The sequence below is a fragment of the Mirounga leonina genome, unplaced genomic scaffold, assembly GCF_011800145.1.
Source record: "Mirounga leonina isolate KUSES-001 unplaced genomic scaffold, KU_Mleo_1.0 Mir_104, whole genome shotgun sequence".
In the NCBI taxonomy this organism is placed as follows: Eukaryota; Metazoa; Chordata; class Mammalia; order Carnivora; family Phocidae; genus Mirounga; species Mirounga leonina.
Window position 1 is genome coordinate 17,231,080 of NW_023270231.1, and position 21,544 is coordinate 17,252,623.

General features: G+C 46.2%; 1 long non-coding RNA gene across 2 annotated transcripts in view; it reads left to right on the forward strand.

Annotated features, from left to right (window-relative positions):
• Positions 1–21,544, forward strand: part of LOC118016873 — a 288,291-nt gene that overhangs the window by 21,262 nt on the left and 245,485 nt on the right. The window contains exons 4-5 of one of the 2 annotated variants that reach the window (XR_004680957.1): positions 2,321–2,494; positions 3,515–3,716. This is a non-coding gene — a long non-coding RNA (uncharacterized LOC118016873). Of the gene's footprint in view, positions 1–487; positions 2,495–3,514; positions 3,717–21,544 lie in introns of those variants that run through there. The other variant, XR_004680956.1, reaches the window with a different exon arrangement.

Below are 21,544 nucleotides of genomic sequence, written 5' to 3' on the forward strand. Positions count from 1 at the left end.
TAATCTAGGGAGTGTGAAAGTGGGGAATGCCTTCTGGGTGGCGGTGGGGGGGAGGGCAGGGGCTTTGGATCAGGATGCCATGAGGTTCACATCTCAGCCTTGACACTGATTAGCTGTGTGACTGAGGCCAGGTTACTTAGCCTCTCTGAACTTCAGTCTGTTCAGCATAAGCCCAGGGATAAGACCATGTACTTGGGAGGGTTGTTGTAGGAGTAAATGAGTTAGTGTGTCAGAATGCCTTGCTCAGTGCTTGGCACCTGGCAGGCACTGAATAGCCAGTGTTTTCCCCAGTGATCAAAGCAGGAGGTGATGGCCATTCTCTGACTCACATTCGAGTCTCCGTAGAAACTGTGACCTTCTGTTGCCTTGGGCATCCTCAGATCCTCAGACGGCAGGAAACAGAGTTGGGGAGCTGCCCCCTCCGCCTCTCTTGGTTCAGGTGGCTCCATCTAGGTGGTGAGATTGGGGTGGGTTTCATCTGGGGACAGCTGTGTGGGTAGTGATTGGGTACGTTTTTATTTGCAGGTTACTGTGTGCAGTAACTTCTCACATTTGCTTTTTAAAAATGCCTTAATGGACTGCTATAGTAGAGGGAGAAAAATCTTTCATTCGTATGTGTATGTCATTCAAATGGTATTTTTAAAGATTTATTTTTGTGTGTTCACGATGTTCTTGAATAATGTTTCCATAAGTACGGTCAAAGATAAAACTTGCACGGTGCGCAAAATCTGGTCATGCATATTTTAGAGTGTGACCGTCTTTTGGCCAGCCTCGGGCTCCATTTGCCGAGCTCTTCACTGGCCATGTTTCCTTAGGAGGGGTTGCTTGAGCTGGCTCGCCGACCGGGAAACTTCTGAACACAGGCTAAGCTGATGGTGGTGCCCTCTGCCGGTGTCGCCCCTTTCCCGCCAACAGCCCAGCTCTCCAGCTGAACCAGTGGAGGGCAGCCTTTTGTGTCTCAGTCATTTATTCAATAGATATCTGATGAGCATTTTGATGTGCCAGGTGCTGTGCTGGGCTTTGTGGGGTATAGTGGTGAATAAGATGGGCAGAGTCGCTGGTCTCATGCAGCAAAGGAAGTAATGAGAAGATACAGCGTCGAAGGGCCTTTGTCAGTGAGGGTGATCTGGGATGACCTCCCTGAATAGGGATTATTTCTTGAATGACACAAAAAACTTGAATGATACAAAAAGACCACCCTATGAAGATCAGGAGAGGCTGCTTCCAGGCAGAAGAAGGTAAGTACAGAGGCCTTGAGGTTGGCACTCAGTTTGGCTAGTTCACCGAACTGAAAAGAGGCTGGCGTGGCTGGAGCCTAGTGAGTGATGTCTGGAGAGTGGCAGGAGATGAGTACTTTAGGGCCGATGGCCAGGGTAAGGAGTATGGATGTCTTATTTAGCTTGGGCTGCTATAACAAAATACCGTATGCTGGGCAGTTTAAATGCCAGACATGGATTTTCTCCCAGTTCTGGAGACTGGAAGTCTGAGTTCAGGGTGCCAGCATGGTTGGGTTGAGAGCACGTTTCCTGGCTTGCTCATGGCTGTCTTCTTGCTGTGTCCTCATGTGGTGGAGAGAGAACGAACAAGCTCTCTGGTGTCTCTTCTTCTAAGGGCACCAGTCCCATCGTGAGGGCCCCATCCCCACGATCTCACCTAACCCCAGGTACCTCCCAAAGGCCCCACCTGCAGGTGCCTTAGACACAGGCACCAAAAGGCACCCAAAGGTGTCAACTCTCAAGATTTAGAGGAAAATGCAGCAGCTGTGAGTGCCTGCCTCTGTTCCCACTCAGTAAAGCTCCGGTCCCCGGATTCCTGAGTCAGCTTCAGATTGGGAAGGAAGACGAGTCTCTCGCAGACCGAGCAGCATTAGGAGTTTGAGAGCGAGGAGCACCCCCTCAGGAAAGCGGAGAATTGATGGAAGCTGTCTAGGGAATGGCCCTCAGTCAGGCCTGAGCAGACAGAGCCGAGGTTCCCTGTGCCACCCGAGAAGAGCCTTCCATGCGGGCTCAGGGCAGCCTGGGAAATGACTCCCCGGTGTCCCTCCTTTTCTCACGCTTTTAGAAGCACTGACCTCTGGTGGCTCTCTCTGCTGCCAGGGACGGCACCAGGGGCCTGAAGTGACTTCCTGGGAGCCAGGTGGTGAGGTCGCCATGGAAGGACTGTGTCAGGGCTCTTTTGCTCTGAAGTCGATCTCTGTACCTCCGGAACCCCCCCTCTGGAGTCACCCCAGCCAATCCTGGGGTCCCTTTTATTGTCCCTGCTGCCCCACCGTTCTCCATCTGCTTCCCTCCTGTACATACTGTTTCGCTTCATTCTGTAGCAGTTTCTGCAAATGAAGACCTGTTCTTTCCAACAAGTGAACGATGAGCTTCATGAAGTTGGGTTGCTTCTCTGTGATGCTCACGGTCCTGGACGCAGCAGTGGCTCTTGGTAAACATTTGTCCGTTGAATCAGTTGGTGGTTCTGACCTGTCCTCAATTAACCAAGGACCAAGGTGGGTCTGAGGGTGGGTCTGTATTTAGGCAGTTTATGTCAGGATCACCGGCCATCAGTCATTAGCTTATCCCCTTTGTGGTTTTTCGCCATACGTGCATTCCACCGTGCAATTCTTTGCTTTCTACTTTTCTTTAAATTGGCTCATGTTTTTCTTTGACAAAATTAATTTCAGCAGAAAACTTGATAACATGACTGTGTGTGAAAGCCACCATTGCTTCTCATAAATAAAAGGTGATTGTAAAAAGAAATCCAAATCTCTGAAATAGAAAGCACACGTTTCTTGCCCCGTGAATCATCTCAAGGGGTCTAGTAATCCGCACATCACACTTTGGGGAACTGTGATTTATATGACAGGTGAGGATGCATTTAGGAAAAAGAGAGCCATCCCTGGACATACTTCTGGATCTTGGGCACCTCCCTGTGCCACGCACTGAGGGCATGACAGCCAGGGGCTGCCACTTGCCACGGGTTGCACAGGGAGGCAGTGGGTGACCAGTGAGCAGTACTCTGGTGCCTCCGTTCTCCTGTCTTTGGAGACCCCCTGCTCCTTGACCTTCTGCCCTGCTTCAGGCTCCTCCTGGGACTAGGACGCAGTCTTCTTCCTCCATTAGCTGCTACTCCTGAGAACAGCTGTGGAGGAGGGGGGAGGAGGGGGCTGGGGGGACCGGAAGGGGAGGGGGAGGAGGTAGGGGTGGGTGCAATGGGAAGGGAGAACTGGCTGTGGAGCAAAGGAGAGAGCACCAGGAGGGGCCAGAAAGTGGAGGGGAGGGCCTGAGAGGTGTGCCTTGCAGCAGGAAAGTGGTTTTGGCAGAGAACCAGGAGACCGTGAACTGTGTATTTGTCTATTGAGCCTAGAGGCGCTGGCTGGGTGGACAAGCACAAAAGCAACACTTTGATTCTTACACTGCAACGTGTAACCCTCTGTAGGATGAAAGATTTTAAGAGGAAAAGGCAAGGTACAAGTGTAAAAGTAGTATGATAATGATTCAGGTAATGACTTTCATTCTCTCTCTGTTAGATGTTTGCACTTGGCTTAATTGCCAGTTTGGATCAAATGACACAGCAGAGCATCCATAAGCCTGCAGATGCTAAGTCTGTTGTGTCCTGACTCAGCGGAGATGTGAAGACTCAGAGGTGACAGGGACCTTGGTGGGAAGCATCTCCCCAGAGTCCCTTGACTGAGCTGCTCCCAACATGTCTGACATCCCCAGAATCTGAAAGTAAGTCTGGCGGGGGGCCTTCCTAGCAGGTGACCCCCTAGCTTCACAGGGCACCTCTAGCATTGTATAGGCTGCTGATGCATAAAGTGGCAGCCCTGCCCTCTGAACTCTGGGCTTCGGGCTCCTGTGCAGACATCATCCTGGTTTGGGACAAGTCTTTGCAAGGCTGTTGGGAACCAGTGTGCCTGGTGGAGGACCTGGAGGAGACATTGCAAGTTTCTTCCAGCTCTATATCAGGCTGCTCATAGGCTTGACCCAGGCTGGTTTGCTTCCAGAAGGGCAAACCGGCCATCACATATATGCTTGTGGCCTGCATTTGAGTCCTAACTTTATCTCCTTGCTTTATGGTTTCAGACAAGTCATTTCACCCCCCACACCTAAGTTGACTAGTTTGAATCCCAGCTTTGCCCCTTGCTAGCTGTGTGACTTTCGGCAAGTTGTTAACCTCTCTGTTCCTCTAGTTCTCCGTCTGTAAAATGGTGATAATAATCATACCTCTGTCTTCGGGTTGTGGTGATTAAGAGACTTGACATATGTGCGTCTGTAGAGCCCTGAGAGGAGCCGTGCTTCTCCGTGTCCCCAGCCGACCCCAGGCTCCAGCCAACTTGTGCTGTTGCCTGTATCCTGGGCAACCTTTAACAAACCCCAGAGGCCAGGGCACAGGACCTCCCAGCAGAGAGTCCAAAGTCCTGCCCCTGCTGACGCCCAGACAGAACTCCTCCCTTGTGGCCCCTGCGTTCGGCTCACTGTCCTCAGTGCTCTGTCATGCCTTGTCTCCTAGGCCAGCCTGCCTCTGCATCCCGGCCTTCCTTGCTCCTGATCCCAGTGCCTCTTGTCAGGTTAGCTTAATGGATTATCTTGGCTAGGTCATGGTACCCAGTTGTTGACTCAAGCGCTGATCTTAGTGCTGCTGCGATGGTGTTTTGTAGTTGCGGTTAACATCTGCATTTAGTGGCCGTTCAGTAAGGAATATCACCCTTGATGTTGTGGAGGGGCCCCATGAAGTCGCCTGAGGTCTTGTAGGGAAGGAATTCTGCTTCGAGACTGTGGCATCAACTCCTGTGTGTTTCCCAGCCTGCTGGCCCGTCCTGGAGTTCAGCTGTGCCAGTTCCCCATGACCACACAAGCCAGTTCCTCCCAAGAAATCGATGTGTGTGTATTTATATATACCCATATATGCGTATTCATGCATGAGCAGTCCCCAGTTCTCCGCGGTTTCATTTTCCATGGCTTCCATTACCTGCGGTCAACTGTGGTCCGGAAGCAGACGACCCTCCTTCTGACGACACATCAGAAGGTCAGGAGCGGCCTCACGCTACATCTCAGTGCCTGCGTCATTCATCCCTGTTATCTCCTCTTGCAGGTGTTTTGTCATCTCCTGTCTTCACAAGAAGTGAAGTATAGTACAATATTTTGAGAGAGAGAGACCACGTTCACATAACTTTATCACAGTAAATTGTTATAATCGTTCTGTTTTATTAAGTAGTTATTGTTGTTCATCTCTTACTGTCTCCAATTTGTAAATCAAACATTATCAGAGGCATGTACGTACAGGAAACACATAGTGTCTATAGGGGTTTGATACCGCCAGCATTTTTAGCATCCACTGGGGGTCTTGGAATTTAACCCCTGTGGATGAGGGGGGGCCCCTGTATATTCATATATGTGTGTGTATTATTGGCTCTGTTTCTCTGGACATCCCTCCCTGACAGACCTCCTCTGGCATGGCCCATGCCTCACTTTCTGGAATCTTCTGAGTATCCAGCCTCCAGGAGCTGTGCCCTCCTGCCTGTCTCTAGTGCAATGATTGTTGGGATGCCTCCTTGACTTGGCTCCCACGGTGGCTGGTGGGGTTGCGTAGCTTTGAGCTCTTGCACCCATTTCCTTTTTGTACGTCTCTGGAGCTTCCTCAGCTCCCAGGGGGACCTGGGCACATAGTAGGTAGTTACCACATTTTTGCTGTCTGAATGCATGTGGTGGGACTCAGTGGTAAGTTGGGGATTATAAACACTTTCCTGGACTTGCAGGGGGAGAATCAAGAGTGTCTAGCCCAAGGTCATACTTCAAAGAGTTGGCTTCTTCCTTTTGTGTCTGAGGCCTAAGGCTCTAAAATATACCTTAACTACATTTCTTTCCCCTTGTTCTCCCTCTCCCTGCCCAGCATGGTTTCCAGAACATAAAATACAAGTTCAGACATGGCAGAGGAGACTAGAACATGAAATTCCTGAGCTTTTGGATGGCTATTTGGTTGGTAGACACAGCTCGACGGTTTTTGTGCTTGGTAGAGCTATGTCTTGCTCATGGTGGAATATTCTGGGATTTGTCTCCTAAGTGGCCATCCCTTGGGTATCTTCAAGTAATTCCAAGTGGAAAACCACACAAGTGCCCGTATGAATGCAGACAGCTGAGTAGACTTCAGAGTAGTGGCATCCTCGGGACCTGGAGGCCAGCCTCCACCGTGTAGGCTGGCCCTTTCCATGTCCCTAGCGATGCTTCACCACATGACCTGGCAACCTCGGTAGGTGAACATTCACTCAAGAAGTTCCTGCCTTGAGCTAGGGAGCTTTTCAGTTTTAACAAAAGCCAAGGCCTTCCTGGAATTTTCTTTTAAAGCCCCAGTACATAACCCTGCTTTACCTCTACTGGGACTTTTTGGAATTGACAGCGCTTTCTCTTTTAACCAAAAACACCACTCTTCTTGGTGGGCGAGGCGGAGTTAATGAGCACAAGCAGGGCATTGCAAACGAGTTTTGAAATGGCAAAAATTCCTTTTATTTTGTCGTTTTTATGGAAAGGTCAAATAGTTGAAAAAAAGAATGTTCTCGATGAGGAGTTATACTTCGGGTTTACAAAAAAGCACACTTTGTTGATAAAATATGAACTGTTTGAAAGATTTATAAGAGTCTAAAATCCTGCGTAGCCCTTCAGAGTTTGAAGCCGCAGGAAACCACTGTGATATTTTTAAAACAAGTATTTATAAAAGTAATTGGGTACTCTTGATGTGGAATAAGGAGGGGAAAAAAAAAACTGCTAAGGAAGCTATATTGGACTTGACATAAAAGCGAGGTATGTAATTTGGGAGCCGAATGAAGGGTGAGGAACGTGTGCACACAGTACCTGCGGGCCCGTCTCGTTCGGAAGAGCTGGAGGCGGCAACGGAGCGCGGTGGCCTCCGTCAGCGCGGGGAGAGGGGGCGGCTCTTCGGGGCCTGCGGGCAGTGACCAGGTAGTGCAGCTCGTTGCTGAAACCCCAGCGTAAAACTCCGAGGCCCTCTGAGGCTGATTACATGCAAACAGGACAGAAAACACATGTTTCTGAGAACATTTTGGTTAAAATTAAAAATGTGGCAGAAACAGTGCCAATAATTTACTCGAGAATATCTGAACCAGATGCTGCTAGCCCGTAATTCCGAGTAATTTGCCAAAATTATGTATTTACTTTAATCCCCGAGATGAGGCTAAAATATGCATGGTTTTTGTTATTTGTGATGCAAAAAATAAAAAAATGTCTGAGGTGACTTCAGCACATAATGGAGAGAGAATGAGAAATGGACAGGATGTCTATGAGCTACGGCTCGAACCTGTGTGGAGTTAAGCAGAAGGTCATCAGGAATGGATCCTCAAAAAGCATAATACCGGGTGCCTGGGTGGCTCAGTTGTTAAGCGTCTGCCTTTGGCTCAGGCCATGATCCCAGGATCCTGGGATCGAGCCCCGCATCAGGCTCCCTGTTCCGTGGGAAGCCTGCTTCTCCCTCTCCCACTCCCCCTGCTTTGTTCCCTCTCTCGCTGTGTCTCTCTGTCAAATAAATAAATAAAATCTTAAAAAAAAAAGCATAATACCCTAGGAGGTTAGGTAAACATTTTTGAGTAGGTAATTTATGAAATGAGAACCTTGCATTAAGACCGTGTTTCTACTGGTGACAGTTCCTGAATAGCTCCCACCCATGGGCATATCATCTTGTTTATGTGATGCCAAACATCTGGATGCAAATGGAAAAAAAAAAACTGGTTAGCTGTCTCGATTCCTGTTCTCTGTGAAGTCAAATAATCGAATAGTGGGGCTAGTTGGTCATTATTTTGTTCCTGTTTAGATAGTTAGCATCTAACTGGACAGAGGCAGTTTAGTATAGTGGGTAAGCATGCAAGCTTTGAAGTCAGACTCCCTGGGTTTAAATCCTGTCTTTGGGGTACCAGCTATGGGGTAGTTCCTTAAGTTCTCTGTGCTTAGTTTTCTCATCTGTAAAATGGGCATGATAACAGTATTTACCTTATAGGGTCTTTGTGAGGGTTAAATGAGTTAATACAAGTATGATACCTGAACACAGTAATTGTCCTCAATAAACGTTACTCATTTTTGTTCTTCCTAGTATTTGAGAAGTGTTGAGACCTAGGGGAGGTCCTTGAATTTATGCCTTTTGTCCTTTTGACAAATAAGTAATCTTACTTGGGGGGGGGGGTTTGTTGTTATTGTGGTAAAATATACAAAACAAATTTTACAATTTTCACTATTTTTTAAGTGTATAGTTCAGGGCCATCAAGTATATTCACATTGTTGTGCAATCATCATCACATCTACAGAAGATAATTTTTTTAAATTATAAAAATAATCTCTAGAATCCATGGCTGACTGTCCACACCTCAGTTTGGCCCTTATCCTCTCTCTCTCCTGAACTATTATAATGGCCTGGTGGTGGGCTTCCTGCTCTTCTCTAGTCCATATATGGCTCTAGAGCAGTCCTTCTAAAACGCAGATCTGATCTGTTAGCCTTTGAGGATCTTTCCACACCCTCCCACCCCATGTATCATTCCTACAAGATAAAGGTTGGCCTCACTAGCAGGCTTTTTCAGCATTTAAAACTTCATTTCTGATAGCCCCCGTACTTGGTATACAGGCTCCAGGAAGTGTTTGGGGACCTCTGAATATGTATTGCCCTAGGGATGAGGATCTAGGAATCATGCCCATTTTACAGACGAGAAGTGGTGTCAACTTCAGCCTGGGATGGTACCCCACTTATGCCTGGGTGCTTTCTGGAGTCTATCTTATTGTGCACAATTTGAGGGGCACCAGGATCCAGCCAACATTCTCTGCTTCCAGACTCCTGCTTGGGGTTGGCCCTTGCATGCCCAATGGTGCTACCAGTAAGTCGGGCCCAAGGAGATGTGGGTTCTAGTCCTGCCTCTGCCCCTCACTTTTGGTGGGACCCAACTCTCCATCTCTCATCACTTACATGAGGAGGTTGGGCCTTGTTGGTCTGTGTGGAGTGGATGAGGCCTGGGAGGGTGAGGGGTGCTTCCTCAGAAGGGTGGAGAGACAGGGTCAGAGAGAGAAGGACAGACCTTATTTACCACTTTGCTTGGTGAGTTGGTACCTGCTCACATTCAGAAAATGTGCAGCCCAGAGCCTGGTCCAGCGCAGGTGCCAATTAGGTATTTGTGGAGTAAAGGGATGATCTTGTACCTCAGTGACACTTTTGACAGTCACTCACTGGTGAACAGCACTCTTTTCTTTGGCTCTGATAATTGACTCCCCAAACCCATCTCCCTCTGCATTAGCTTTTATGCCCTGCATTAGCTATCCACTGGCCTGTTCTTATTCTGCAGTTTACCTTGCTGAATTGACACCTTCCTTCTGGATGCTTAAAAAAGAACCTGAATGCTCAGTAGGCTACATACCTGCTTTTTGCTTTCCACTTCTTACAGGTGCTTCCATTATTTTGGAAATGACCCCAGAGTTCTCTGGCTTTACAGATGGGACAGGGATCTCCCTGGAGGGGCGTGACTTCAGATTCCCCCAAATCCAGGGACAGGCTGCTCTTCAGGGTGCCTCTCCTTCTGACCTGTGTCTCACTCTCTCCCCCTCTCATTTTACTCCCACGTTAAGCTGCCCCTGGGGAAGGCTTTGCTTGTTGTCTTGAGTCAGAAAAGGCTGCAAAACTACTTTTTTTTAGTCCTTGAAAGATGCTGTCAGGTTGTTGATGATGTTAGGATTAGACAAGGAAGATATCTGCTTGCTAAGAAGTTTCTACCAGGTTTCGCTTTTCTGCTGTTTGCCTGGTTTCCAGAAAGGTCCCCAAAGTGAGACCCCGTCCCATGGAGTCAAGAATGGTACCATCTGTAGGGCAGACTTGAGTGTGTGACTGCTGTCACAGCTGGAGGAGCCCAGCTCAAGAGCGCGTGGGTTACACGGTACACCCCAACAGAAGGAGAGGTTGGGCATGCCGCCGCCCTTCGGTGCACAGGCAGTTGGGCCACACAGGGCTGCCTGGGCCTCTGAGTCCTGGCGATGGTCGTTTAGACCCTAGGCATCTGCAGGGAGGCTGGAATGAGCAAGCTTTTTCCTTCTTTCAAATCTGAGGAATGTGTGGAAGGCAAGCGTCAGACCAGAAAGAGGCGCCATTAACTGTGCCTCTGGCGCTGGCCACAACCCTGCTTGCTGTCAGTGTGTCAGCAGGCCTGAGCCGGGCTGCACGGGGCCCAGTGGATGCTCGGGGAGACAACAGGAGACATGTGCTGCCTCCAGGCAGGGCGGAGGGCTGGCTCCCAGGAGGCCGTTTATTTCGGATGAGGAATTTTGCTGGCGATTAGGCCAGGTTGCCGCTGGGAAAACACAAGCGTGTTGGGGACGGTGGTGACGGGGTGGGCAGTCAGGCTGCCTATGGGTGTGGCCGCTTGTCGGGCTCGCCGGCGCACGTGCGTGCTACCATGTGCGGACACATGCGTGCACCACACCCTCACGCACATATGAGCATCACGGGCACACGTGCCTCCCACATAAGCACGTGCGTGCACGCACGGGCACGTGCCCACACACACGTGGATACACACTCACCATGCAGCTCCTTTATTAAGCAGGCGCACATAAGCATCAAACACCCTATTTATAGAAACAATAAAGCTGGCAGAAATTAATAAATGCCAACGCAAAATTTTGTCTTTTTCTCTCTACTCCATCTCTATTACTAACACTTTATCTTTTCCCTTCTTTAGTTCTCATTCTGCTTTGAGAAGCCAGGCCACTTCCTCCTCTTAACCTTGGCTTTGAAAGCTGCCCTTGAGTGTGATTCTCAGCTCTCTGACCAGAAGGAAAGTACTCACTCACTCTGACTTTTCGGGGCACAGTGTTGCTTTATGGCATCTGGAATGGCTGTCTGGACTCATAGACCAATTCTGACACTTATTGGCTGTGTGACCTGGGGAAAGTCACCTAACTTTTTGGGCCTCAGTGTTCTTATCTGTAAAAGGGGGATAATGATAGCCCTGTCTTTTGGGGGGCATTGTGAGAATTAATAAATGCTGAGCCCAGTGCCCGGCACATAGTAAGTATATGGTGAACACGAATGATTATTAGCTTGCCCCTGGCCCTGATTATTTTCTGGAGATACTCTTGGCTGTCTTGGGCTTTCAGCCTCTTGCACTCAACTATGCAAGTGTTTGTGTCTTTCTTTTCCACGGGAGCTGGAGAAGAAGGAGCCAGCAAGGTTAGACATACGCCCCGTGATTTCTTTCTCCAATCCATAGGCTTCTGTCTACCTGATTGCCTCTGTTTGTACCCTTTGGAACTATAGTTGGGATTATTCCTAATTTGCTTCCCATGGTTCCCTAGCAACACTCACTAATATAGGATTAGGTACAAAAATACTTTTGGTTAGAATTTCAAGGATCTTGATTTATAATAGACTGTTGCTTTAAAAAAATAATTACTTTGATTTCCCCTTCCTTATTTCAAAATTAATTGTAAAATATTTAGGATACCTAGCTGATCAGAAAGAATAGAAGTCACCCTTCTGTCAGCATCTTCGTGTATATTTTTCCAGTCTTAAAAGTATATATACGCAGGCATCTGTTAAAATGGGAGTTGTTGTACATACCCTTTTTGTGAATAACTCCCCCCACATTTCACAATGTCCATCTGCCCATCATGTTTTGAAATGACTTTTTTTTTTTAAGATTTTATTTATTTATTTGACAGAGAGACACAGAGAGAGAGGGAACATAAGCAGGGGGAGTGGGAGAGGGAGAAACAGGCTTCCCACTGAGCAGAGAGCCCAATGCGGGGCTCGATCCCAGGACCCTGGGATCATGACCCGAGCCAAAGACAGACGCCTAACGACTGAGCCACCCAGGCGCCCCTGAAATGACTTTTTAAAAGAACATGATATTTCCAATCAGAGGAAGCGTGGCTTCTCCGGGAAGAATGTGGTACCCGTGTCCACTCTTCGTGGAGAGGATGTGGCTGTGTGGTGGCAGAGGGCTGGATTGGTGGGTGCGAGGCCGCAGGGACACCCCAGCAGTGCACGCCTGCGGGAGAGGCAGGGAGGATGCAGGTAGGTCATGAGTGGGAATAACGTCTCTCTATCCCGATTTTTCTTCTGCAGCCGGAGATGACTTTCAGCCCGGGTGTGAGGGAATGGATGGACAGCTGCTGTCACTGTCATTTATGGACACCAGGGCAGTTGCAGGGGAATGTGAACCCCTTGGGTCCTGGACAAGGAACAGAGGGGTCAGGGGCTGACCTTCCAGGGAGGCAGGCAGACGTTAGGCACACAGACACTGGGACCAGACTGTCTCCATTCAGGTCCCACTACTGTTGCTTGTTAGCTTTGTGACTTTGGGCAAATGGCCTCCTGTTTCCCTGTGCCTCAGATTTCTCATCCGTAAAATGGGGATCATCACTGTAGCTATCTCACATAATGCAGTTGTGTGGATTAAGTTAATATGCACATACAAAACATCTGTAAAGCCAGCAGTGGTGAGTTGAGTCTTGCCTCAGATAGCACTCCTCTGAGCTCTTCTGGTTCCTTCTTCCCCTCTTAAGGACCTTGTTACATCGGGCCCACCTGGATAATCCAGGATATTCTCTTTATTTTAAGGTCAGCTGATCAGCAACTTTAATTCCATCTGCATCCTTAATTGCCCTTTGCTGCATCGGGCGACATATCCACAGGTTCTGGGGATTAGGATGTGGACATCTTCAGGGACCATTTTTCTACCACATCTGTTGTCTTGAACAAGCCTTTGTGTCTTATGTGGTGATTCATCTGGGGTGATGTGCTCAGAGTACATCTCCCTCCCCAGATGTGAACTCCTGGAAGACTGGAATTGTATCTTGTTCTTATCTGAATTCTCTATGACCTGATCTACAGACCTGGGCTACTGGTACCCCTGTAGGTGTGGGAGAACTTTCCAAGGGGATGTGGGTAAAGGTAGTTTTAAAGGGACCCATTTATGAATGTACCTGCTATGGAGGCCAGTTTTCCTTTTCTCCAACTCTTTCCAGATTCTTTTCTCTCACTTTCACAAAGAAAGACTCAGCCTTCCCCCAGCCTGAAATATATAGTGCCAAATAGTGACATTCAAAATACTGGTGTCTGAGAAGTCTTTATCCTAATTAAGACATGTATTTTCAATAAATTGTATGTGTGTATTTAACACGTATGCAACAACCTTTGTAATATATCTATATCGCCTTGATCAAACATGTACAAATAATGATTGCAATGATAGCTCAATCCAGAGGAAGAATTTTTAACACTCAGAGCTCCATTATTGTAGAAAAGAAAGAGTAAATGAGAATTTCAGCTTATATATGTTTTTTTCTTCCATAGAATTATGATAAGGTGAATAATAAATGACTTGCAACCATAAAAATTATATTACAGTAAAATTCCATGAGAAAAAGTAAATGTGCTTTCAAGGAGGAAAAAGGAAAAACTGTAAACTTTTCTGACTCATAGAGAAGAGTTTGTTTATGTATTTTTTGAAAATAACTGATGGTGGGTATCAAATTGCTATGGCATTTAAATTCCATTGGAAACATTTAAGAGAGTGATGTAATAGTTTTATATTTACAAAATGTCAATATTTATAATGCAGTAGGAATTGTAGCCTTTGCATTATTTAAATTTATGATAAAAAATTTTCAATATTAACCAAAAATGTGTGGGGGCCTACATAGTATATGAAAATTCCTTTAGGAGGGATATGAGCTTGACTATTTGAAGACCATCTGCTTTTGGCACCCTTCCACATAGTAGGTACTTCAAATGTTTGTATTTGAGGAGCGATTTCAGTGAAGTTTGTAAAACATTAGAAAGGATGAGTAAAGTGGTCATACAAGCTTTCAATGAGAAAGTTTTAACGAGTAAGATTCTCGGGTGGATGGCTTAGGTGTGCACCTCTTAGCAGCTCAGGAGCATCTTGGGGTCTCTGTATGTTTCATTGTCCCCCAAACCAGTTCTTCAATTCTCTCATACCAGTTGGGGGTCCCACAGTTCAATTCTGACACCCAGCTACAAAGAGGGGCACAGACCCTGCAGGTTGACCTTAGTCCTCCAACACTGCCCCCACTCCAGGTACAAATGGGGTTCCCAGGCTACCTGCACTTCTGCCTGACCAACTACACATTTGTGGGGTTTCATGACCTTCATGCCCCTCCACTTTGATAATTTGCTAGAATGACTCATGGAACTCAGGAAAGTGCTGTACTTAGGATTATAGTTTTATTTTAAAGGATATACGTCAGAAACAGCCAGATGGAAGAGATGCATGGGGCAAAACTCCCTAGACAAAGCTTCCATTCCCTTTTTGGCGTACTACTTTCCCGGCACAACCACGTGTCCACCAACCTGAAAGCTCCCTGAATCCTATGTTTCAGAAATTTTGTCAGTTTTATTACATAGGCACGGCTGATTAAATCATTGGCCATTGTTCATTGAGCTCAATCCCTGGTTGCACTCTCTTCCCCAGGGGTGGAGCTGTGCAGAGTGGGGTGGGTTCCTTGGGCATCCAACTCCTATCCTGCAGCCTTTGAGGGGGCCTGCCAAAGGTTACCTCAGCGTAAATTCAGGTATGGTCAGAGGAATCACAAAAGACCCCTCACTCACAGGATTCCACATTTTTTAGGAGCTCCATGCCAGCAACCCAGGACAAAGACTTGCAACCATAAACTATATATATAGTGTATATATATATGTGTGTGTGTGTGTGTGTATATATATATATATATATATATATATATATATATTATAAGTCCATGGGATTCTAAGAAATCATGAACTTTCTTTCTTAGTTTGGGCAGTTGGCAATTGGCCTAATGTAGCAGGGGCAACCATGACCTTATGGCATTTGCCAAGTCTCGGAGGAATAGCACGTGGGAAGGGGATTTAGGGCTCTCATTAGAGATTTTAGTTGTTCATTTAACCAACTGACAAGCCAACTGACCAGCTCACCAACTTTGCAGAGTGCTAACACCTCAGCTAGGAGTCCAGGGGCCTGGAGGCGGAGGTCAGAGGGGAGGCAGGAAGTACACAGTTGAATTAAGTGCAGTTTTTGCCCCGGAGGAGCCTGCAGTCCATGGTGAGATGCATGGCCTCTTGCCTTCCCAAGCCTTTCCTGGGGACCATCTCTTTCTGCTTTCCTTTAGTCCATTCAGGATCATGTTTCGCTGCTAGAACAGGCCTCTTGTGGAAGGGAATTCTGCTGCACACTAGCAGCCGTTGGGAGGTTGGGAAGTTGGGAGCGGGGTCTCCAACGTAGCAGCTGCTCCTCCCCTTGTCCTCTGCACACCCCCCTGGATGACTCCCGTACCCTCCCTCACCTATACTCTGGGGCGCCTTAGTCTCTTGATTCTTCCTTAGCAGGAATGAGTTCATTTTTAGGAGTGATGAGTGGATGGAAAAATGACACCAATCACTCATGACAGATGTCTCCAAAGCTTAATTAAGACCAGACAGTTTCAGCTCAGTGACTGTGGAGATGATGTTGGAAGAATGCTGGACCATGGAGCAAAGATTCAGGGTCTTAGGCAGGATTCTGTTATCTTTGTCTCACCTTTGTGCAAAGAACTATGCTCTGCAACGTGGGGAATGCAAAATGTGTAAGATGGAGTTTCTGCCCTCATGGAGGTTATGATTACAAATTTAAAAATTTTTAAAAGAAATAAGATAAAACATAACATTGTATTTACACTCCTGCTGCCATTGCCTCTCTACAGGAGAGTGGGGGGCAGAGAGAGAGAGAGAGAGAGAGAGAGAGAGAGGGAGGGAGAGAGACAGAGAAAGAGAGAGGAGATTGTGGATTCTGTCCCTGGCTGCTCAGGCTCTGCCTTCTCTCTCTGCTGAGGGAGGCTGTGGGTCTGCCAGCTGGGCTCTGGAAGAAGGTGTAGGGGGTGAAGCCATCAAGAACCTTAGGCTGGGGTTTTGGGAGAGATTCTGATGGGGAATCAGCCAAGGCTGGGCTGAGGAGGGAGGCTGCTGAGGAAGGTGTGGGGTAGGAGAGACTCGAGCTGAGGAGGGGAGCAGTGGGGAAAGAGGTTTGATTGAGTGTTGGTATGGACTGTGAATTAGATCCCTTTTGAGCTTCTAGAAGGTTGGAATGATTTTTCTGGAAAAATTGGAATGACTTTGAATTATTTTTGGTCTCTAGAGCACACTTTGTAAAATGTGCTATCAGTCACTGGAGCAATACAATAAAAATAATAACTCCCAGTTTAGACTGAGGCCAGCAATGCTATTGGAAAATATCTTCAAGATGAAATGTAAGTCTAATCATGCTCCTCTTGGGTTTCCATTTGCACCCGAAGTGAGATCCCATCTCGGACTTCTGGTCTCTGCCAGAACTGTGAGACAATCAATTTCTGTAGTTTTAAGCCACCCAGGTCGAGGTACTTTGTCATGGCAGCCATGGGAGACTCATACACACAGCATCCTCTTCCTTTCCTTCATATTGTTTATGATGACTTAATTTCACATCACGGACTTGGTGATCTGTTTATTCTCTACTTCCAACTCGCCCTCAACACTGCACAACATTGTCAGATCCAGGTCCTTTCCGTTCCCCACTGTATCTGCAGTGTCCAGCACAGTATGTGACACATGGCAGATGCTGGAGAGACATTTATTGAATGGATGAAAATAAGTAGCACACCTTGTTTAGAATTGTTGACGAAAGCACCACCTTCTTGGAGAACCTCAGGCCCATCGAGGGTGGAAAATATGCTTCTCAAGTGTTTGATGTCACCTGCAGATGTGAGGTGACAAAGGACTGCTGCTAGGGGCTGCAAGGGGTAGGACCATTCCCTCTGAACTTGAGCCTACTTGTACTTTTCCTTGCTAATCCTTTCTTTATGGAAAGGAAGACAGCTTCCCGTGGTCCTTGTCCAAATGACCCCAGATGGCAGTGTGAGATGGGGAGAGCCTAGCTCTGAGCCTAGAGGTGAAGTGCAGGAGGCCTGGGGGAGCATCACGTTTCAGCAGGGGTCATTGCCAAAGAAAACACATTCTTTGAAGAGAAGGGTAATTGTTGAAGGCTTTGTCTAATGTGAAGGCAGAGGGGATGGACCATTTGAACTGGTTTAGTATTCATGATAATATATGGTTCAGGACTCAATAAAAGGGTATAATTCTATTGAGGGATTCCACTGAGCTCATAAACCACGGGAGTGTGGCTCGTCAGCAGAATGCAGAGATTGGGTTACCACGGAGCTTGTCAACAGGGACCACTCAGAGCTGTTGATCACTCTGGAGAAAGGATTATCCGGGGGCTCTTTTGGACTGTATGCCTAGAAAAATCAGTGCCCAAATAATTTAGTTAAATTGTGTGTGTGTCTGTGGTCCCAAAGGATACCAAGGATCACAGTGGAACAAATGGTTTCATTACGTGGTATTTGTTAATGAAATTTATGTACAAAAATTTTTGTCTCTAAAGATGCCATGAATGAGAAACTGGTTGTTTCCTGAACTGTGGGTGAAACAGCCTTTACCTTTACTCAGGAATCATGACAGTAAATATGAAAGTGGCATGGTATTAGGGTAATAGGGAATAGTGGGGCCCACGATCAATAAGAAGGTGAATGTCTGGCTTCAGCCTGGGGTTTGCTAAACAAGACATGTCTGAAGGCCTTGGTTTACGTGTTTATCTTTCCTGTAGACCAGGAGTTCACAAACTACAGCCCTTGGGTCAAATCTGGCCTGCCACTTGTTTTTGTAAATAAAGTTTTATTAGAGTGCAACCACGCCCATTTGCTTATGTACCATCTATGTTTGCCCTTGAGCTACAGTGGCAGAGTTGAGCAGTTGCACAAGAGGACAAATGACCGTCAAAGCACCAAATATTTATCACCTGTCCTTTTACAGAAAAAATTTGCCAATTCTTGCACTAGACTGTGAGCTGCTAGGGAGCATCTTGGCACATATTCTAAATTCAGTAATTATTTGTTTATTTTGAGGAGGAGATTTTATATTTTCCAAGGCAGGTACAGTGGGTTGTTTACCCAACAGCCATTCCCTCTTCTTTGCGAACAGGGGCAGCCATGGACTTTGGGGGTGGCAGATGGACTTCTCCCCAGCCCCCAGAGGGTGAACTTTGCTTAGTTCAAGAAAACTGTGGTTATTCCCTCCTCCTGCTAGTTCTGTGGTTTAGACACAGGCTTGTGATGAGATTGTGGCCACTGAGATGTGGGGAAGTGCTAATTTCCCCCACGATGGAAGTCTACTGGAGGTTTCTGAGAAGGTAGGTCTAGGGGACGGTTTCACATTCTTCCAAAGGGGCCCAAGGAGTGCTGTCTTCCCTTCTTTTGCCTCTGGACCTTGTTGAAGGAGGATGGTGCTCGCAGCAGCTGTAGCATCTTGGGATAAGCCAAGGCCAAAAGCCAAAGGTGAGGATTGCAGTGTGAAAATAGAGCATGGGTTCTCAGTGACATAATGACAACCAAATTAACCAATCCAGGATCTGTCCTACTTCGTGTGTGTGTGTCCATGTGTGTGTGTGTTTAAATGTCTTTTTTGCTTATTCACTTTTAATTGGGTTGATTTAAAAACTTGCATGCTAAGTAATTAGAAATGTTATGTTGTTGGATCTGCCTACTCTTTCTTTGGGATTTCTAACTTTCATGTATGTTTACTAGGAAGGTCTTCTATAGATTTTATGAAAATATTCTTCGGATGTTGTTTTATTTTTTATTTAGAACCTTACTCCATCAGGAATTCATTTCTTTATATGGCATGAAGTTAGGGTTTTTCATTTTTCTTCTAGATGGAAAAATACATTTTTTTTAGTGCATAGTAGTGAGTGAAATCCAATGTGCTTATAGAATTTTCATAAAGATGGTGTGTTATTTTCTACACTGGAAACTGATATGGCAAGACTGGTTTCTCGTAGATACCTTCTTAGAAAACGGCTAACCTAATGCATGCTTTTTAAGGGTGATACTGCTGTAACTAGAGTGTTTGCTATTTCCCAACAAAGAACTTAAAGTAACTTGAAGATCTTTGCCAGAAGTTATCAATTTTAAGACAAACCATATCATGTAAGGGAAATACCAGCCCTGCTAAGTATATCTAATCTGGCCCATCCCAAGGACAGATATTGGGGTATTTCCTGGCCCTGATTAGGAATGTTGAAAGAAAAAAAAAAGTGAAAATTTACCAGCATCTTGCACTGACTCGAAGGAAACAGTTTGATTTTGAACTGCAGAAGTTCCTCATATCTGAAGATAATTGGTACTGGGAAACAACCTTTCAAGTATCTTTTGCCATATACACGACCAAAGATTAGTATCAAGAATGTAAAAAGAATACCTGCAAATCAACAAGAAAAGAAAATAGAAATGTGGGCAAAAGATGTGAATGGATATTTTTCAGAAGAGGGAGCACAAGAAGCTAATTCATTTATGAACTCTTGTTTGTATGGTTAGGGGTCAGGGAAATTCAGATCAAGATCTCAATGAGATTCCCCCATCATGCCCATTTAATTGGGAAAAATGTACCATACATTTAACCAAATTTAGTTTACAATTGCAACTGTGCACTAACTCTTAGAATATGCAAATTAGTTTACAATTGCAACTGTGCACTAACTCTTAGAATATGCAAAGTAAGGGTCAAAGGTTGATTTTTTTGGGATATAATGTTTTTAGGACCATAAGATGTGTAATTTTAAAAAAATTGTAAGATATCACTAGTCCATAAGAGTCATCTTATAACAAGAATCGATGTTGCCAAAATATCTGAGGACATCGAGTTCTGATGTTTAAATCATTCTTTTAAAAACTTCTTATTTTAGCATTATCCCTGCGGACTTTTCCTTTTGAGTTATAACCAGGCTAACTTTGGCCAGATCCTCTTTTGCCAACAGCCCCATGTTTGGTTTAAGTAGCTCTCCACCATCACTCTTCTGGAATTCATGACTTCTTGCATCTTCGTTGGTGTTGTCTTGCAATCTGTTGGCAATGACATCATGTGGCATTGTAGAGCCTTTGCAGCTTCCCTGGGACATTGACAAAGAATTTGACTTATGATTGATGAGATTGGGAAGATACAAGAACGTTGGCAGCTGGAGTGGCTTACAGTTGCTTTTGTCTCTCCAGTAACCATTTTCCCCTTTTTTGAAATAGCACCCTCATTTTCATGGGGAGACTTACTGTCTTCTAGCTCTCAGTCCATATGGTTTGACAGAGGCTGCTCCCACCTCCAACTCCAGGGATGGGCATGTGCCCCAGGTTTGGCCAGTTCGAGCACTGATATTGCTCTGGGTCACAGTGATTGGTTCAGGGATGGGCATGTGACTGAAACCAGGCCAATGAAATTCCACTCAGTGGCTTTTGATGGAACCCTTGGAAAAGAGGGTGTTCCTTTCTGCTGGGGCTGCTGAGCTGCTGGAGTATAAGCCTGGATGTACTGCGACCACTTTGCTGTCACTAGGGGAAAGCAGATCAGAGAACAGAGCCAACAAATAGCAGCATGCTGTCACAGAGGGAGATAGTTTCTTCTTGACATTTTTTGGGAACTTGGAGAGGTTTTTGTTTCTATTTTTCACATCAGTTGTGTGAGTTGGATTTCTTTCACTGGCCCTCAAAAGAGGCTGGTGGATGGATAGGATGGCAGGTTTTAGACTCAAGCACACACTTCTTAGTCCTAGGTCACTGCATTCTCCACCACACTTGGGTGCTTCCCCCAGACTCTCTTGTTTAGTTTGCATAGCTTCTGGATTTGTGGTCTAGTGAGAAGTGATGTTATCACATGTAGAAGAAATTGCCATCTCTGTTGATGGAACCTAGCCCACATCAGCCGACCAGTTATCTGGGGAAACATTCGTTCCATGGAAAGGTGGAGCATACTTTATTCACCCTCAGGAGGCTTGTACAGTACCTTCAGAATAAAACTGCATTGTAGAAAGTGACTGGGAACCAGAGCCAGCAGGGAAAAGTGTAGGCGCTTGAAGAGGGTTAGAAGAACTGCTGTGTGGGTCCCACTTCAGCTCAAATGTGCTCAGTAAAAAGCAGGAAAACATGATGGGGCTTTCTTTCTCTTCTTCCTGTCTTACCAGATTCTGTGCCACTAAACTTGGCCAAAAATGGTAGTTGTAGGTTTGGGAGGAAAGTAAGCAATTTGATGGGGTGCCTGGATGACTCAGTCGGTTAAGCATCTGCCTTTCGCTCAGGGCATGATCCCAGGGTCCTGGGACTCAGCCCCGCAGTTGGGCTTCATGCTCATCAGGGAGGGGAGTCTGCTTCTTCCTTTTCCTCTGCCCCCCCACCATTTGCACTCTCTTTATCTCTGTCTTTCTCTCTCTCACATGCTCACTCTCGCTCTTTCTCAAATAAATACATACATACATACATACATAAAATATTAAAAAAATAAGCAATTTGACAAAATACCAAGTGCTTCTTTCATGCAAAGTGCTGAAGCATAAAGGATATGACACTAGGGTGTATGTATCAGTCAGGTTATGCTAGGTTTTGCTGCAGTAACAAAGAATTCCTAAATCCCAGCAGCTTTTAGCAGCAAAGTTTTCTTTCTTTCTCACGCTACACGTCCACTGTGGGTTGGC